The sequence below is a fragment of the Vidua chalybeata genome, chromosome 4, assembly GCF_026979565.1.
Source record: "Vidua chalybeata isolate OUT-0048 chromosome 4, bVidCha1 merged haplotype, whole genome shotgun sequence".
NCBI classification, from domain to species: domain Eukaryota; kingdom Metazoa; phylum Chordata; class Aves; order Passeriformes; family Viduidae; genus Vidua; species Vidua chalybeata.
The window spans coordinates 33346160-33366203 of record NC_071533.1 but is presented as its reverse complement, the minus strand read 5'-3'; the positions used below and the strand labels follow the sequence as shown (position 1 = coordinate 33366203).

At 39.7% G+C, this 20044-nt stretch overlaps 1 long non-coding RNA gene across 2 annotated transcripts; it reads right to left on the bottom strand.

The window, feature by feature from the left end:
* Window positions 1-10853: 10853 nt before the first annotated feature.
* LOC128787196 (uncharacterized) lies at window positions 10854-11688 on the bottom strand. Of its 2 annotated transcripts, none has more exons than XR_008430606.1 (4): window positions 11617-11688; window positions 11435-11528; window positions 11275-11337; window positions 10854-11076 (listed from the first exon to the last, which is right to left on the bottom strand). It is a non-coding gene; the product is annotated as an uncharacterized LOC128787196 (long non-coding RNA). The 2 variants fall into 2 exon arrangements; XR_008430605.1 differs by having other exon boundaries at window positions 11608-11638.
* Between the last annotated feature and the right edge of the window lie 8356 nt (window positions 11689-20044).

The following is a 20044-nucleotide window of genomic DNA, read 5'->3' as shown; positions in this document are numbered from 1 at the left end:
GTTGCACCTCAGATTTGAAACAATTTTTCTGGTTCCAAAATCCATATACATTTATGGGTTATTACACTGGTCAGTGTACAGAGCAGGGTGGCTGCTCACTACTAGAAAATGATGAGCCACAACCCTGCCACAGGACTGGATTCCTGGTGCTCTCATTCCAGTCCAGCTCACTGTCCCAGTGCTGTGGGTTCCCACACACAGGGATGGGGTGGCCTCCCCAGCATGGAGGAGCCCTGCATGTCCCAGGAAAGATTTCAGTGACATGGTCTTTGAAGAATGACAAATCAACTGTGTCTTTGAACAACAGCAACATGTTCTTCCAGAGATCTGGGCAGTATCTCAGGAGAATGGGTTTCTCCAGGGGAACATTCAAAGGGTGGTTTGATCATGTGAGAAAATAGGACATCTCTGAGGAAAGTGCTTGGCATCTGCTGACAGAAAAGGTTCTGGATAAAAGACTAAAAGCTTCCAGAGTCTCCAAAAAAAAAAAAAAAAATTATAAAGCAGAACCAGCTCAAGCCTCAGAATCAAATACCAGATAAGAAAGCTGTGGGGGCTTCAAAATGGGTTCAAACAGCACAGTTCATGGAGATTGACTCATTTTTTGACGTTTCAAGTTCTGTCTGATCACCACACAAAACCTCATTTTGTTCTGTTTTGATTGACACATTCACAAATTTTGTGATGCCAGTCTCAAGCAAGGGGTTGAATTGAGCAGGATTAGTACAGTCAATAAAACTTGGTGGTCTCTGTAATGTATTCTGGATCTTTTAGCCAAACCAAGTAAGAGCTATTTCATCAGAACACTCTCCCTTTTGTTCTCAAACAGAGTAAATGCTTATAGCTTTACTGGGGATGGATACATGCTACTGAATTTGTATTAAGTAGACACTTTTCTTAAAGGGATGTGTCTAGGTACCAGTCAACCCCACCCCAACCTCCCCCCAAAAACTAAACTCAAATAAACAAAAACCCCAAAACAAACAAAACAAAACAAGCAAAGAAACAAACTAAAAACCCATAAAAAATCATAATGAAAAAAGACTAAAATAAAATTAAAAAAAAATAAAACAAACCACTGAGCAAAGCACTAAATTAGAAAGAATGGTACTTTTTTAACATGTAGATCTGATGCTTCTTGCCTTTTCTGCTAGGCATCATTTAGTTGAACTTGCCCATGCAGAAAAGTTCTGCTTATATCATTAGTCACCTCCATCTGCCAGCAAATAAATCCGACTCAGCTGTTTGTTGAGCCAGCAGAAATACAGCAGGGCTAATGGTTTTCTTGTTGGAAGAGCCCTGACTGTATCTCCTCATTCAGGCTCCAGTTTGTTTGAATGTAAAAGGATTTATCTGGAGAGGAAATATCCTTTTTTTGGCTGCAGATCAGAATTCAAAGACAAGATCTGACAGGCAGACTTTTTGAGGCAGGCAAAGTTAGTGATAAAAGTACTAATCACCTAATTCAGACTCAATCTCATTTGTGTACCATGTACCTTTTCCCCTGGATTGTTATGAACAAGAGGCTTGCATGAGTCCAGAGCAGTAGTTTATAGTGGCACAGATTTTTATTGGTAGTTTTACTTAGGCAATTTGCTGTATTGCAATAATGCTAAATAGACTTAGTTGTATAAAGTTCACAGTTTTATTGTTTAAGTTGTATGGATTTTCATCTGTAGTTTTGGTAGGATAATGCATGAAAAAAATGAGGACAATTTGTCTGTGCGAATCATACAGGATTCAAGTTGAAATTATGACTTTTTATTTCGGCATTTTCGTTTGTCTAATCAGTAGCTATTTCTTTATTACTTGAAATTAAATGATCAATCAAAATTAAATGATCATTAAAGAGTTGTAGCAACCTTAGGCTTAAAGCCCAGGAAAATAAATGTAGTAAACTTAGATTACACAAGAATACTTCAAGCCTGAAATAAGAATCCAGACCCTGAGATTCAGGCCAGTAGTAGTGTTGCATACAAGGATGTATTACAAAGCAATACAAAAAGATGCTGTATGTCTAACAATGACCAAACAGAAAAGAGATATTACGCTGTTCTCATTTACCTTAGTGAACGCCTGAAAAAAGTTCAGCTACTTGTTGATTATATCAGAATTTGGAAGCAGAAATATACTGCAATTCTGTTTCTTTGTAATTTATGTAAAGAATTTGGAAGCAGAAACATACTGCAATTCTGTTTCTTTGTAATTTATGTAAAGAACTCCTCTTAAGTGAAAGTAAATAATTTTGTTCCTTTCTATCAAAAGCAAAGTGCCCCAAATACAATTTTAAGACATGAATTATTGTGCAAGGCAGTTTTCCCCCTATAGTTCTCTTAGTTTATATCCCAGTGGTATAAACTGTTTACAAAGCAAGCAAAATTTGACTAGGCTTCTATCCATCACATAAAATAGCATCTGAAATGTTAGTATACATTATGACCATTATGACATAATTTTTTAAGGCTTTTCTTTTCAGTAGATTCCTAAAATGACCATTAGATTTGATGACTAAGTTGTGATTTCATTCCACCAGGACCCATGCTCTTCACAGGTTTTCTTTGACTTAATGCAGTCAGCATATTGTTTCCCCTCTTTCCCAAAGTTCCTTAGAAAGAAATATGTTACAGAAGGAACCTCTGTCACCAACTACATTGTGCATTTGAAACCCATACAGAACCAAACTTGAATAAGGAGAATGACCCTTCTGGATTTTGGTGGGGGTTTTTTTGGTTGTTTGGTTTTTTTTTTTTTTTTTTTTTTTTTTTTTTTTTTTGGGTTTTTTTTCTTTTTATTTATAGTGTGCCCTGCCCTTTGCATAAGTGTTGTCTTTCAAATGTGTATGTCAAATGAGCTTCAAAGTCAACACAAGCTAAGTGGAAAGAGTGTGACTAGAATTGTTCCCAGAGAGGAGCTGCAGACCAGATGTGCATCGTGCCCCTATCCAAAATCCACCCCACAGCAGAGGCACTGACTGTTGCTTCACACCATTGCACTTCCCAGCTTGTTGCTCCAAAACAGCTATGCCACTCTAACTCTTGTAAAATAAATCATCAGTTACATTAACATTTTAAAGGAAAAAGAAAACAAATTTGTTGCAGCCTTTGGAGAGGAGTCCAATGTAATGAGTGATGTTTCACTGCTGACAAAGCTAGTGCCAAGCGTTTGAGATGTATTTAAGGAAAAATATAAATCTGAGACTTTTGTTCTCAGCTCAAGCTCTTTTCTTAATAAGGTGTCACTTCCCTTCCCTTCTCACACAGTTTTTTCTTGTTAAAAAGCCTTGCTTTTTGCTGATTGGAAAAAAAAACACAGATCTGCTCCTGTACAGAGGGGAACGCTGCTGGATTTCAGTAGCAGAAGAGTAGGGAATGGCAGAAAAAAGCAGTAGTGACTGCCATTATGCATATCACACATGTTGATAAGGCTGTGGGGCCCACCATGAAAATAAAGCAGGGCCTGAAGGAAGTTTTACAGTCAGTGGTTTGGCAATTGTAGTGGAGAAACAATGAATAAATCCATGGGAGGGGAGAAGTCTGTGGTGGTTCTCAATCTGTTTATAATATGGGTCTTATTTATAGCATGCACCAAAGAGGTCCTGCTGCCTTGCATAATTATGCTGGCAAAAATTTCCAGTGTAGATGCTGTTTTATCACAGTACTAGTGCTCAGACAAGCGTGGCATCCCACCAAAAACTGTGAGAAGGCATAAGAGCTGTTATAGCTGCATCCGTATAAACTGCTTTATCCACGTGCCACTGAAACAATTCTGTGTAAAGGGTTCTGAAAGCCTTGTTTTACTCAGGGCCAAGGGAAATGAAGGATGCAGGTACAGGAAGACAAATGGGTGGAGTCTCATGTGCAGGTGGGATACATACTGGAGTACTCATGTGAACATTTTGACACTGCCTCCATGTGGAATTACACAGGTGATCACGAGTAGGTTGCTGCTTCACCCAAGACCAAGGGGCTGTAAAATTGGATTGTTTTACAGTGTCTGGTTATACTTGAGGAGATGGTATCCGCCCATCATACAGTCCAGAAGACAAGCCTAGGAATGCAGAATGAATTATAGAGAAAGGGACTGGACACACAGCTATGCCTAAGGGATCTAGATGATTCCATAGCCTAAAACATAACTGAGGTTTTTTTAAAGGTAAATATACCACAAATCTCTATAAATCTACCAACAAAAGATTTGCAACTGCTCCTACCCCATATGCACAGCTGCACATTGCACCAGCATTTGATCTTGACCCTGGGTTGTTATTCACCTGAACATTGCAGCAGTTGATAAATCTGAGAAATTGAGCAGTCTAGATTAGAGATCTGCTAGAGAGCCTCTGGTAGACACCAGCATTATTTCCAAAACCAAAAATGTTTTCACAGATTTTCACAGTCAGACCAGAAAATTAGGATATGGGCAGTGCCATGAAGAAAAAGTACCAAGGACAATTTGAAGATTGCAGTCACACTTTTAACAGTGTGTATGTGGTGATTAATCAGCCAGGATAGCAAGACTGTGGGTTATTTATTATTATTGAGACTCCTTTTTCAGTCTTCCTTTGGGTGTTACTCTGTGTCCATATCTAATACATTTCCTTTGGGTGTTATTCAGTGTCCATATTTTTCCCTTTAGCTACATACTAATACAAATTCAGAGAAGGATACAAGGAGGGTTCAGATCTTCACCCCTCCAAGCCCAGCTCTCAGCAGCTGGATGATCACTGACCTGGACACTCACTGGGTAGATCTCCTCTGTGCCTTCACACCACTCATTCTGTGTCCCAGAGAAGGAGGCCAGAGATGTGCCAAGCTCTGTTCTCAATTGCTGCTGATGCCAGGAAAGCAGACAAGCTCTAAATAGGAGCAGGGCAGAAAGAGCTCACACAGACAAGGAAACCAAAGCCTGTTTGCTTCCATTGCTTTGTATGGTGGGTGAGATGCATACAGTCCTCACCTCACTAGCAGCTCTGGGAGCTAACCATTGTCACAAAACTTTTGGGAATGAAAGAGTGAAAAATTCACATTTCAGATGAATCCATCAGGAAAAAAAAACCAGCTAAAAACCCCCAAAACAAAAGAGACCTCTCAACAGAGTAAAGCAAGTAACTTGAACAAGAACACACTTCCCATTGTCTTTCCCAAAGAAATTTCCTCTCTTTATCTAACATATGCTAGCTTTGGATATCTGAACAAATTCTAGCCAAGGGCAGAATATAGCCAAATGCCATATCTTGGCAGCAGTTCTTTTTGGACAATAGTGAGACATTTTATTGCATTCAAATATTGTTGCACATATCAGCACCTGCTGCACGTGCATATTTTAAGGTTTATGGTTTTATTGCTTTATTGTGGATTTCCTGCTCTTTCTTATTGAAAGCAGATAGCTGTGATTTTTCACACCTGTTTTAAAAATACATGTAATGGTTGTCAAATTTTAGCACTTCAGATGCAAGAATTTCAGCTTCCTGTCTGAAAATCATCCCGCAGATTTTATCACCTTGCAATCCTATTTATAAGTTTAAAACACAAGTATTCAGCCCAGGGTGGCTGGCAGTTTTTCCTTACAGAGGTTTAAAAAGCCATTGAGCTATTCTTTGGAGATTTTCATTTTGAGAAACTGTGTTGCCTTTTACCAGTTATTTTTCTTTACATATCTCAGTGCTTTCAACAAGAGACTTAAGGTTTGATACCACTGAGGAGAAACATTACTCCAGAATTAATCAGGATCTGCCATTTTGTCAAAAAGATATGTTGTGACATATTCCTATTTTAAGATAAACTGACATTGGATTAGCATAATCTAATATTTTAAAACACTAAACTGCTAGATATTTCCTCCATAGCTTTGGCTTCTGTTTAATAGAAAGAGTTGAGCAGATCCATATTCTTTCTAAAATAAGGGCAGAAAATCTCTTTTTCTGAAATGGATCGTTGAGCTGTTGACATGTTGCCTGTGCCCATGGCAAAAATTACTATCCAGCTGGTAGACACGTTAAAGATAAATACATTAAACTCTGTCATTAAAAGTAAAATGACCTCATGCAATTTAATACCAAATTGCTAATATCAAAATAACAAACAAATCTTTACTAATACTCCTAAATTATCTTCAGGTAAAACAAACCCACATTCTGTTGATTTCAAATGAATGCTTTAAAGAAAATGAAGCTCTGTAGGGGAAGTCTAAGAAAAATACTACCCTGCCTTCTCATAGCTTCTTTTTAAATCAAAATCATCCATATCATAACAAAAAAAAATTATAATGACACCTTTATGGACACTCCTAACCACTTGGTTCTATCAATGGGCACAGCCTCCTGAGCAAAGCCTCTAACTTCAAGCATAAGATCTTATCCCAACAGTTTGAACCAGCATTTATGAGCTCTCATGTCTGAGTGTGTAGATCTCTAGGTCATAGTTTCTGTCACAGACTGAAAATCCCATCCCAGTGTTGTTCTGATCTGAGCTAGAGCTGCTCTCAGTCTTCCCACCGGCAGCAACCTGAAAGAAAAAGAGTAGTTGGAAAACCCCATGGTTAAAAAACGTAGGCACGGCTTTGCTGTCGCTTGTCAAGCTGAGAAGACCCTGGAGAGAGTGGGACAGAAATTCAAACACACCAGCTTACGAATGACCTCTGATTCCATTCAGGGTAGCACAGAAAATAGGAAAAGAAGTGAGCAATGAGGAAGCCAAGCATGGCTGTCCTACATTTTCTGATGGCCCAAAGCAGTTGCTGCAGCACTGACTGTGACCCACCGTGAAAGCACAACCACGAACCACCCTCATTCTCCAGCACCAGAAAATGCAGGAGAAAAGAAAGGAGCAAATCAAGCTGTCATGAAGCCTTCTCACAAGCACTCTGGCTTTAATTTGTTGATCTGACCTCCTTTGCCAACGTGGAAATTTAGGTTATTACAAGTTACATGCAACCTGAAGGCAGGAAGGGTGCACACCCATAGGGTGACCTCTTGTCCTTTGGGTTGTTCTCTAAGAAAGGACTGCAATCCAGGGAACACTTCTCTTTTTCTCTTTCCTTTTTTTATGACCCTAGTTAGGGATTCAGGTCTATACTGTGAGTGCAAACATTAAAGACCACAAGAAACTAAACAGGAAAACCAAAAGTCCTACACTTAAAAAGGAACAGTGCTGGCTGGTCCAAGCAGTCACTTAAAAATACAATTGGGACAGGAAAGACACAGCATACGAATAGACTCTCACAAATGGCTTTATTTAATGCAGGGAAAGAAAAGTAGATGTTTTTAAAATAGCCAGGTCTCATATTCCCTTACAGAAAGGATCCCACAGCATGCTCCCAAGATGCCCCATGCCAAGTGCCAGAGCAGGGCTGGTGTTGCCCCTCCACCCTCTACTGCTGAAGCTCAGCACCTTGTCTGGCAAAGCACAATGTGTGCTATGGGGCTGATGGACTCTACAGGCAGGCAGGGTGCAAGAGGAAGCCACAGTGCTCCTAAAGAAAAGAGTATATTTCTGTCTATACACCCAGAAATCGGATCAGTCTACACAAATCCAGTGCCTATTCTCAGGAAAAAAACACTTTCTTTTCTTCTGATTTTACAACCTGCCCATTCTTCCACATGCACTGAAAAAAAGAGAAAACTTGTGGGTGAATGGATGTGGTTTTGTTTCCTAAGCTGGCCTTTGTCTCTTTAATTCCCTTATTTCCTTTCAGAAAGAACATTTTCCCTGTGTTACTTAAGACTGGAAAGCATAGGAGAATCTTCACTTCAAACAACACTTTTGGCTACAATACATGTATTTTGTAATTACATTTGTTTTAAATACTGCCCAGCTAATCTGGTTATATCCTGGGGACATTTTCCCTGGTTATAGCTCTGTAGCAAATGATGATTTATTTTCTGGTCATTACTAAAGTGCATATAGATGTGATCTTCGAAGGAGCCTTATTTGTCTTTATTCAGGTCATTCAGTAATCAGGCAAAAGAAACTAAACAAAGTGACTAAATGATGTCAGCTTACTACAATATTATTTTCCAAAAAACTTTTAAGCAGCTCTCTGCAGCTGTAAGTAACCTTTCTACTGGGAATTGATGTCTTCTAGAGTTCTGTGTTTTGGAGGAACATGTGTTCAGGGACCTCACCAGCTGCCTATGGAAACCATTTTGCTCTTAAAGCAAAAACATATGTCAGGCCAAGGTAAGGGAAGAATTTGAAAAAAAGAAAAATGTCTTTAAAAGTGATGCTGAAAACTGTCAGACAGCTATCCATGCACCACAGGAAGTGGTAGCAGATTAGAGTCCCCCCAGAGCTACAGGAAGGCAGGGCACTCTGCAAAGGGATTAATTTCCATTCCTAGCCTGTGAAGGCAAGAGGCAAGAAAATAGAGCTACAATTAGCAGTTTGGCAGAGGCTCTGTTTTGCCTGAACATGGCCCCACAGACCTATAAGCAACGTGCCAGTTCAGTTTGCCCACAGCCAGCTTCCCTTGGTGCCACTGATGTCCCGCCTGCGTCTGCTCCTGCTCCCCAGCAGCCAGCCATTGCTTCTCCCACAGGGCCCCACCAGCCCTGAGGGGAGCCTTGCCAAACCAGCAGAGCATTGCCCAGAGCTGGCAGTGTGGGGTTCTAGTAGCCAAGAGAAGGCTGACAAACAGACATTAAGAGCTGTAAGATGCGCAGGATGGCAAAGCAAGACAGAAAAGCCTGGAGGTGTCTTCCCAAAGACCAAGGTCTAGGGATTGCTAGAACAGCCCTGTGAAACACAACACTGAGCAATGAGTTTGAGCTTTTAGTGCCTACACAAAAAAATTAACACAGCACTGTGCAGGTGTCCTGAGTAAATGTGGGGGTGGGAGGAGAATCCACGTTGCTATAAATTCACAAAAGTATTTACAAAGCACGTGCAGTGTCTTGTCCATTCTCCCTCTTGCAATGTGTGCCTGTGTAAACAACATACATACAGATCCCACACACTCTACTTGTTAACCTTGCTCTTTGGTGATGCTCTTGCAGCAGTGGATATGGTTGTTGTCAAAGGTTAATTATAAACCAAGTAAGTACTGTATGAATGCAATCTCACACTTCCAAAAGGGGTCAAAACAAGAAAGAAGTTGTTACGTCTGTCATGTAAGTCACATATGTGTCTGAAATGATAGAAAAAGTAATAAAAAAACTTAGCTACTGTACCTTCAGGAATACTTATGGACTACCAGTAGTAGGAGAATAAAAATAATAAATAACAAAACCAACAATACAGTATCATCCAGATATTGTTTTTCAAGCTGACACTAACAGGGACATGAACTTCTAGAAGGAATATAAATTTGCTCTCCTGAAAAAATGCATCTGCATAGTAGTACAAGTAGCCATCTCTCACACACACCCATCTGACTTCAAGATCCAGTACCTCTTCAGCACTCTCCCTTCTCCAGCATTTCATTCTAATCACCATGTCCAGCTAGTTCCTTTCTCACCCTACATCCCAGCAAGTCAGCCTCCCCACTTGATTTCAGTCTCTCTGTCTATACAATTGCTCTTCTTCCAGCCTGCCTGGGTGCAAAGGGCAGAGGACTCAGAAGAAAGACAGGTGTGCCCACCCCTCTTGACCATGTACAGACCAAGAAGTGAGAAAGGGGCATCACAGAATCCTTCTAGCAGCATCCCTGAAGCCTGAGCCTGAAGCATGCTATGCCAGGTCTGTCCAGCACAGGAAGCTGTAGACATTCCAACACACCACAAAGATCTTCATTGCTAAATTCTTCTGAGTATGAATAAATTGCAATTTGTCAACTGTTTATGACTTGGCAAAGCATGACCGGGTTTTCCCCAAAGGATTGAAAAACACATCCCCGACAGAAAGGCAGCTCTAGTGCCAAACCAAGAGCCTCTACTGCAAAGCTCCAAGGCACTTGAACTTCCTAAGGAAAAGGTTACTTAACCTTTTTCAGCTTTGGAAACCAGTGCATTGTTTACCCTTTGCTTTTGTTCTCATAAACAGCAGAACTGCTTTGACTGATGTTTTCAGAAACAAAAACCTGCCCAAGGCATGGAAAAATCTCCTACATGCTGCAGTACACAAAAGCCAGAGTTTTAGTGTGGGAAATAATAAGCAGCTTGGGTAACAGGGCTGCCATCCCACCTAAAAGCACCCAACCCACAGGCTTCCCTGCCCATGTGAGCTGGGACTTGTGCACACAGGTTTGCTCTTGCAGCCCCCATCAGCAGTGACTGGGACATGTGAATTCAGCAGGCATTGGTTTGGGAGGCGACTGTCACCCACGGCAGAGCAGCAGATGCTGGTGACACCAGGGCTTGTCCAGCAGCTTTCATTTCCAGCAATCTAATATTTCAAGCCAGCAGCATGAGGCCAGGAAGGAGCTCATATGTCACTGAGGTCCCTGCACTTCCTCTCAGCAGACACTGTGCACCACAAGTGGCACATCCCAACACGACTCATAGAATAAATAGCTGCACCTCCTTCTTCCCCCAGTCCTCTACAGACTCTCAGGGCCATAATATACCTCATAATGTATTCCCACAAAGCCTGCAATAATTCACTTGTCATAATACACCCAGGATACAGGCCAACAAAAGCAGATTTGTGTTTCATCTTACATTCTGATCTCTTAAGTTATGATAAAAGAAAACAAATTGAAATGCAAGGCACTTTTTTTTGGACCCTGTTTCTGGTTTATTATTACAATGAGCTAAACAGGCCTAGCAGAAACATTTGATCTACATAGATCAATCTTTCATGTGAGCCAAAAGGCCACTTCCACCACGTAAAAGGATGAACAAAGATCAGGACAGTTCCAAGGGGTGGCAGAGGGAAGGTGTAGACCTCAAAGGTTTGCAAAACCCTCTACAGGAACAATTGAAGAATCCAAGAACAGTGTCCTCTCTGTTTCCACAAAGGACACAGTTCAGTAATTTAATTTTCCTTTTCCAAGAAGTAATCAGATCTTAGGTTAAAGTCACATGAATTAGTATAAAAATCAGATCACACTATGGAAAAGGTTCTCTTCCATACCAAACAGAAATGCACTTGTGAAAACATATGGCAGGAACAAGCTGGCATTGGTTCATGTTTACTTATCCTGGCAAAGAGGGGAAGAAGCAAATTATTTATAGTAATTTGTTCTTCATTATAGTGTTTTGCTTTGCAAATTACAGTTAATTATCATGTATTTTACTTGTTAGTAATTTGCTGAATTCTAACACATAACCACCTTTCTTTGTACCATCCTTTCCATTGGTGTTACTTTCCTGGATTCAGGCACATTCTTTACACATACCTTCTGTTTTCCTTTTTTTTCCCTTCATTTTTAAAGCAGGTCTCCTGCACCTATTTTTTTAAGCTGGTAGTAGCAAATTAGTGTTATTGAACAAACCAGCAACTGTTCTAGCCTGTTAGCAAGGGGTGTCTTCTGAACCTGCTGGGGGAGTTGCATTTACATTTCTGTTCACACGGGTGTCTCCACTCCTAATCTCAGTGCTTGGAACAGCCACATGAACTAAGCCTGAATGCACTGGCAACCAATGGAGGCAGCTGCAAGAAGAAACATATGTCAAAGCTGACAAACAGCCATGCACAGGATCTATAAAAGTATGACAGGAACGCAGCAAACCTTATCTACCTCTGCTGGAAGGAAACTGTTCATTCATTCTCCTGGCAGGCTAGAAGAGCTCACTAAGAGAGCGGCTTCCAGCCATGGTGTCTGAGAGCACCCATGAAGTCACAGTCACACAGAGGTACCCAAGAAAATGGGCAGGGCAGTCACTTCAGGGAATCTGATAGACATGGTCACTTCTTGATTTGTTCCTATTCCCCAGCCGACATGTTTGTCGTCTCTCTTTCATCTTCAGCCACAGTGTTTTCTTCCTTTTTCCTCATCAAAGGAGTGAATGATTTGCTGTCTAGATAGGGATTCAAATTACAGGTGGGATAGTTACACCAAGTCCTCTTAGCATGTGCAGGATGCATGAGTGCATTAGATGTCTTCACTTCTCTTAGGTTTCCTTCATTTGCAAAATTCCTGCAGCTATAGAATTGTAAGGTCTGAGGAAATAGTATTTTGAACATTGTCAGGAATTATTGACTCCATGACATGCCAGCATAATGCAAAGACATTACAGGGGTAAAATTTGCAAATTCGTCACCACTGGTCTCCTTGATAATATGCAGGAAATTTTTATGTGCTCCTTTCCCATTCCACAATTTAATTATAGCTGACATAATTAAATCCTATAGGTACACGGTTCAGTGAATGTTCTGCATAATGGAATTTATAACAAGTACAAATATTACAAGATCTAATTAAATTTTATATGTTGAACAAAGCTTGTGAATGAATTTTATGTATCTGCCAAAATAGATTTATGTGAGATGCTCTTCTATACACAGAGACATAAAGGTGAAATTTAGAATTTTGACTTGGGTACAAAATAAGCTGAAGAAAGAAAGTAGCATTCACTTGGTTTTATTCAGTTACTGCTCTTTTTGCAATCATAGCAGAATTTTTTTTTCTCTACGATCTCCAGGGACTGTCTAGAATTCTAACACAGGAACAGCTACTGGCAGTGTTATTTTCCTGGACTGATTTTGTATGCTTTTATAATCCTGCCATCCCTTTAATTAGCATCTTGAGAGAAAGCTGGGGCATGGATCTCACCATTTTGCACTATTTTTCCATTTTTCATAATTACATTTACAAGACTAACAGTACTAAGGAATCTGTATTCAATCACCGGCTGTTGTGCATCTACGACATCAGAAGATACAGAAGAGAGTAAGTTTAGTGCTAAACAAGACATGTGCATGGTCTCTGGGCAGCAAATCATGTTGTATGGCATTTACTATGAGTACAGCTAAGCATTTATTTATTCCCACAGAAGAAAATTTTAGGGGAGAATCCTCTAGAAGCCAGCTCCCATAAAAAATTCAGGGGTAGTCTTGCCAAATCTTAGACTCTTACTATACATGATGGTGGAGATCAACAACCATTGCTGTCTTTAGATTTAGGCATGCTTGTTATTTCCAAAACCTCTTCCTGAAAATCCTTACAGATTGTTGTGATTATCTTCCACCTATGTGAGTTTGGCTTCTTTGGGTTGGAAAAAGATGCACAATATGTTAAGCGTGTCTCTTGCCTTGCAAAAGATCACCTTTTTACTGACATCTTCTAACAAGTGCTTACTCAATGCATTCAAATTCTATTTGGATGACTTAAGGATTCAAGCTACACTTTTCTTCATCCATTCTGTCCTTAGACAAAAAGTCATGACAAGAATTCAATTTGTAATTCAAGAGCTGGAGTATGTTCTTCTTAGATATCCTTAATGAATAAAAGTATTACACAAAAGCTTCCACTAACTTTCCTCTTTTTCTCCTATATTCATATTTTCCTATATTAATGTTCCCTATATTAATACAAGAGAACAATTAATTTCTACTTTAGTCAGGTCACTTTTGCACAATTAAGAGCTAACCAGGAGAAACAACAGGTTTTATGTACAAACAAAAAGTATGCACATGCATGTGTGTGTCTACATAGAAGTATGTGTGCACTCCTACTCCAGAAATGTGACACTTAACTTCTACAAGATTGTTTTTAAAATGAGACCTCATATAACCATCTGCCAACTGGATCTAGATCCTAATAATAGGTTCAGAACAATGTTCTTACAAATAAAAAACTCCCAAGAAGAAACATCTGTTTTAGTGCAAAGGAACTCCAAATGCAACAGTTTATTTCCTACCCAGAACGCTGCTCTGGTTAGGATTTAATGGGTGTAGTGGCACAAAAGAAGAAAATCTTTGATTCCCACAGCATCATGGAATATTACAAACCTTCAAATGAAAATCAGAGCTCTTTGGAATAGAAGTAATTCCACTCTGTCTTGGAAGCTACAGCTACACAGGTTTTGAAGTTTTCTCATTTAAACCATGTAGAAAATGTCCCTGTGTATTCACCATATAATACATTTGTGGTTCTCAACAGAAGGCTTTCATGTTGCAGGTTTTTAGGCAAAACGCAAAATGTAGAAGGTCTGAATGTGCAAATGATAAGTGAGATGTATTTCTGAGCATTCCAATTAGATGCTTAGATGCTAAAATTTGATTTTATGCTCCATCTCCAAATGCCTCTGTGTAAAATCACATTTCTAAATATATTGTTGCAAAGCTAGTGCAGGTTTCTCACTAAAAAAATCTATACAACACTGGGAAAAAGCCTTCTAGTAAGTGTTACAACAGAGCCACAATGACAGTTTTATTAAAATTATATTAAGAAAGTAATAATGTAGGAAAGACATAATAAAAAATTAATGAATCAAACAGTCACTATAAATCATCAGTGAGATTTTTTTTTTTGTACAGCAACATCAGGCAGAAAAGACTGCACCTGTCTGGAGATCACAAGAGTCAGAAGACTGCAGTTTCTGCATTAAAATATTATCGCATACAATTTCAAATCACAGTATATATTCTGGACTGAAAAACTCACTGCATCCAAAATTTGCTTACAACCTGAGAGCTCTCCATGACAGCCTCAGGCTTAGCAATGTACCCATCTACACCTCAACAAATTCCTTTCCTTCAAGCAACAGTGGCATGGACACCAGGCAACTGCAGTTTCACTTGGGTGTGATGCCCAAGTCGATGTCTTTCCCTGCTGTGCAGCAGACAAGGCAATTATCTGGCTGCTGCTTCTAGCAATGCAGAAGCTGTGCACTGCAGATACATGTGGAATAGGAAAACGTGCTTCCCTGCTTTCTGTGCAACAGACAGAGGGTAGCAGAGCACACAAGGGGGAAAAAAAAAACCCAAAACAACCAAACATACACACGTCAAAGGAAAGGGCAGAAGCTTAAGTACAATTCTTCTGCCCTAAAATGCAACTATAAATGTCAGTGCATGAGACAATAGCTGAGTGTAAATATCACACAGTGCCCCAAACACAGAGTTTTCGTGGAGGAATAAATGTCAGACTGTCCTAAGGTTGGCTGAGCCTTGACCTCAGCTCTGCCATGATGAAAAGAAAGCTCAAGGAGAAGCCTTCTGGGAAATAACTCCAAGTAGGTTTCAATGCAGTTCATATTTTGTGTGTGGCTACCTGGATTTCAGACCCAGTGAGAATCCTTGGTTCCAGGTTATGCTTTTGAGGTAATATTTATTCTCCTATACTAAACTAAAGCCAGTCAATTGCTGTTTTCAGGCTCCTGGGGAAAAGAAGGGTCCCTGAAAAGGTGTCTGCGATGCCCATCTCTCCTGCTGGTCAGCAGCTGCAGCAGGGAAGGTGCAAGACAGCATCCTCTGCCTTTACACCTCTCACCACTGGCTACTCTATTTTTTTATTTACATAGAAGATCAACACTGAGTAAATTGGATGTCTCAGACTCTTTCTTTTTGGCCCAATATCCTTCTAGTTTTCCTGGAAATGTTGCTTCAAAGGTTACAGTCTGACCCTTAAATACTGAACACTCTGTATGTCTAGTAAACATCAAGAGCTTAGAAATATGGAACTGCTTCACAAATCTTCATGTTTGACAAGCCATATTGTTTTTTTTCATTTGGGACATGTTTTTTCTCCCAGAGAGAAATGCATACATTAGAATATAAAATCAATCCACTGAGTGTGAACTTCTGTGCTGTTTCCAGAGTGTATTTCAGCCTGTAAAGCAGTAAGATATATATGCATTTATGTGGAAAACAATGCCCTGTCTATTCACCTTATAGACAACTAACAAATATAATTTTGACCACTCATTTATGTATTGAATTGCAGCCAGAACTACAAAAGAAAGTTTGCAGCTGCATCAGTAAAGCAGCAGAACAGTAGCCATAAAGGGCAAACTGTCCTCTTAAGGCTGAACTGTGTTGTGGAATTAGGGATACAGTTTAAGGTCAATCTGCATATATTTCATCACAATTCTATAGGAGGCTTCAGGCATTATTCTTCATAATAAATACTTTCAATTTGCATCAGTTTTATCCAGGGAACTAAGAATTACGTATATTCCTATATAGTGAAACATAGCATTTGATGCTTACTCCGCATGCACAAGCATCCCAACCACAACAGCTTTTATTTCTGCTGAATCAGGACCAATCCACTCACCCTCCACCACATTTCTGCTAGAGTTGCCTAAAACTCAGAGACCAGCTTTATACAAAGAATAGAAAACCACAGCAATCTAGATGAGAAGGTTTTGCTGACGAGACTAGAAGCAGTTCTATTTTCCAGGGTGGTATAACTCTTGACAAAAAGTTTATTTCCAGTTTTCTCTGGAGGCAATGAGAGGAGAGTCTGACCCAACAGCATATTTACTATTTCATGCAAACAAAAATAAACTCAAATGTCTAATTGTTTTCCTTGGGACCCGTCCAAGTGTTATGCAAGTGCTTAAACAGCCAACAAAATCTCTCAGTTAGATTTTCTATTCCAGCTGAACCATGTAGTTTTTCTGACATCTAGTGGCAAGTAACTGCAGAGTTTTTTCCTTCTTAACAGAAAGTTTAGGATTGATTTACTTCCTCCCAGAAATTTTTGGCAGGATGAAGCCTTCAAAAGAGCAAATTATATAGTAGATCCCTAGCCAGCCCCCATGTCCTCCCCTGAAGAACACATTTGCTACAATGCGTACTGAAGACCCATGAGACAAAGCATCAAATCCAGAAGATATTAGAGCTCGTTCTGCAGGCCTTAGGAATGCTTTCTTTCCAGATGCAAGTTCTAACATGGCTTGTGGGCTTCTCCCCCCATCTTTAAGAGATTCTGTAGCTAGCCTCTGCAAGTACCTCACTTAAAAAGCTGTACTCTTGGTCTGGAACTTCTCCTCAGCTGTTGTTGGATGATTAGAGAAAGACATAAATCTTTCACAGAACTGGCTGTATGTGAGTTATAAGTCTTTCAAATAATGTGCAATTGTTGCAAAGAAGCTGAGTGGATTTTCCTTTCTCCTGGAAGCACATCTTAAGGCAGTAACGAATCATCTTAAAATAGTATAGTAATTATTCCTCGAGTTTCTGAAGCTCTGTAATTGCCCAGACATTTAAAAAAATGAACTATTGAAATTTAGCCCACTAGAATTTCTTGGATTAATTCACTGTATCAAGAGGAGTTGCATAGGGAATGTGAAAATGACCACAAAGAAGTTCTTCATCTTTAAAATTTAACATTCTGTATTCCACACATTTCACATGGTTTGAGCCCAGTGACTTCGCTGGGACTTTGCATACATGAGTAAGTAAAGCTGCACTACAGAAACAGACCTGTAAAGCAAAATAGCCTGTCCCAAGCATATGACATCCATACAATCCCCAGTTCACCAGGGACCACCTCAGAGAAGGTCTAGCAGTCCAGCTGCACGGACAGGACTGCCACCACTGGCTGCAGCAGAAGTGCTCCTCTCATGCACACTTTCCCACTCATTCTCCCCAAAGGGATGCAGTTTGCATACTCTGAGGCTGAAATGGTAATGTAGATGTATTTTACTCTACCTTCTTCATGCATGAGAACTTTTCTTTCCTGAATATCACTGATCTGCTTATAACATGCCAGGAGGGTGAGCCACCTGTGTTCCTTCTGTGCATTTCCTGTCTCTGATCACACACAGCACAAGCAGCTGCTTGGTCTTCTGCCTCTGTATCGACCTGTTCTGTAAAATGCTTTAAATTCTATGGATTAATAAAAGAAATTAGACTGAAGCCATAGCTCTTCAACAGAAATAACAGAAAAAGTTATTTCTTCCATCAGAAAAAAATACCCACTGCGGATAAAGAAAGATTGAAGGGCAAAAGTGACTGTGAGAAGGAACATTCCCAGAAAGATGGCCCTCATTATGCACATGACTGCCAAGTAGTAAGATAAATGGTGACTTTGAATTCCCTGAGCAAAACTATAGCCCAGCTTTACATGTACTTGTGTCTCGCTGTGCCTCTGTCCTATACTCCTCAAGGACTTTGGTAGGCACATACCTCTGCCTTTCCAGCTGCCATTCCTCGCTCCCTGCCCTTTTCTAGCAGCTTCACTTTGAGTTTCCTTTACAAAACAAAACAGAGAAGCAATCTGCTCCTCTATTACTCAGCAGTTATTGGTCAAAACTAAGTGGTTTTCAGCAGAATTAAAAATAGATTCTGGGTCTCTCAAGCAGTCCCCCTGTAGTCAACAGAATTGTTAATGTCAAATATTTACAAGATGTAGATGCAGAAATAAAGTCTTATCTTTTAAATAATCTCCCCAGTTTCTCCCCTTTCTGATACTGGCTGCTAGTTTTGCACATAATCAACATTGTTTCATTTTTTTCTTTTTCTCAACACACAAATACATGACAAATGAACATTATGGTTCTTTTTCCTCTAAAAAATATTCAGTTTACATCATAATTCTTTTATCATCTGGAAGAACCTTCCACCCATATGCAACTGTGGAGTGCATGACAAACCAACTACAGCATTAGAAAGATTTTTCAGAGGAGATATGCTGATGTGAGGGTTGCAACAGGACAGAGCACCAAGAATCACCTTCTTTCTAAAGAGGTGATGATTTAAAGGTACCATTTTGGCAGATGCAAATCACAGGAGAGTTTTCATCAGCATCCCATCCTCCAACAAAGTGTACAGATTGTGCATAGGGAATTAAAAGCTTAAGAATTCAGAGAGTGTTGTGCACATTAAATACAGAACATACAGTACTTCATAGTGGGAAGGAGAAGAACTCTCCCTTCCAAAAGAGACCTGTCACCATGACAAAGATGTATTGCCTGTATTGCATGAATGTCTGCAACACCACTTAAATACAGAGCATGTAATGAGTCCTGCAGTTAAACTGAAGGGAACATCCTGTTTTATTTTTCAAACAAGGCCTGATTCTGCTTGTAACAGCACAAGGCAGGAGTGACTTAACTGAAGCCCTTGGTGTTAAAGTGACATTTTCAAAACCAGACCTGCAATACCTTTCTTCAAAATAAAAAAGTGTTAACTGCCAAACCTGCTCTCCTGCAGTTCAACTTCCTTTCAATGAAAACCATAGTTATCACTTGGGTGTGAACATCTTCATGGACCCTTCTGCAGTCAGTGTGGCTGTTCGTGTTCTTAGCTACAAGAAATTAATTTATGCCCCAAGGTGTGACTGAAGTACTTCACATACAAACAGGAAAATAGGAGCTACCTTCTCCCCATTTTCAAAACTCTATTGGCTCTTGCTGTGGTCTCCTATGTACTAGTATTATATCCAACCAAGACACTTGTAAATGGATTAACAAATGAACAGCACAGCATGGAAGTGGTAATAGGAGAGAAACTTTAAGCATTTTTATCCTACAAAGAGAATACGGATGAAAAAGGACACTGTTTTGTACTAAACTATGTATTCAAGGTTACAGGGCAATATTCTTTCAAGTGTTGGGTACCCTTAACTCATTTGGCTGAATGGGATCTAAATGTTTCTGGTTTTATGCATGGCCCTTCTCTAAAGTATCTGCTCACTCTCTGCCAGAGAAAGCAAGTTTAAAGCCCACCTTACTGTTAAAAACACAGTGCCAAGAAATATGCCTTCCATTAACTTTGGGTCTGTGAAATGACACCTATTTGAAATGGACAGGAAATTTAAACAATTTTTCCAGGAACTTTTTTTTCCTTAGTATCCTTCTGAGAACAATTTAACCTCAGATGCTGGAAAAATCCATGCATTATTACAAACTGGGAATTTTTTTTTGCATGATGAGTTGGTTTTGCGCACATTAACTGAGATTTCACGATTCCCAGTGTAGCAATAGGATTAAGAAAGCACCTGCACTGCAAGATCTCCAAACCTGACCAGAGCAAGTTTTGCTTCATTTTTGGGTATTGACAATTATTTGAAGTACAAACTGTGCAATAATCAATTCCACCACTTAGTTCTGATCCTGCTTTTAAGGAGCCAGATATTATTTCAAAGTCCATATTTACAGTATCCCTGAATGGTGTAAATGCCATCTGGAAGTTAGGAGTCAAAAATCTTATGTGGACAGGTATAAACTCAACCAATTATGCCTTTTAACAAATTCCTGAAAACACTGGCAAAA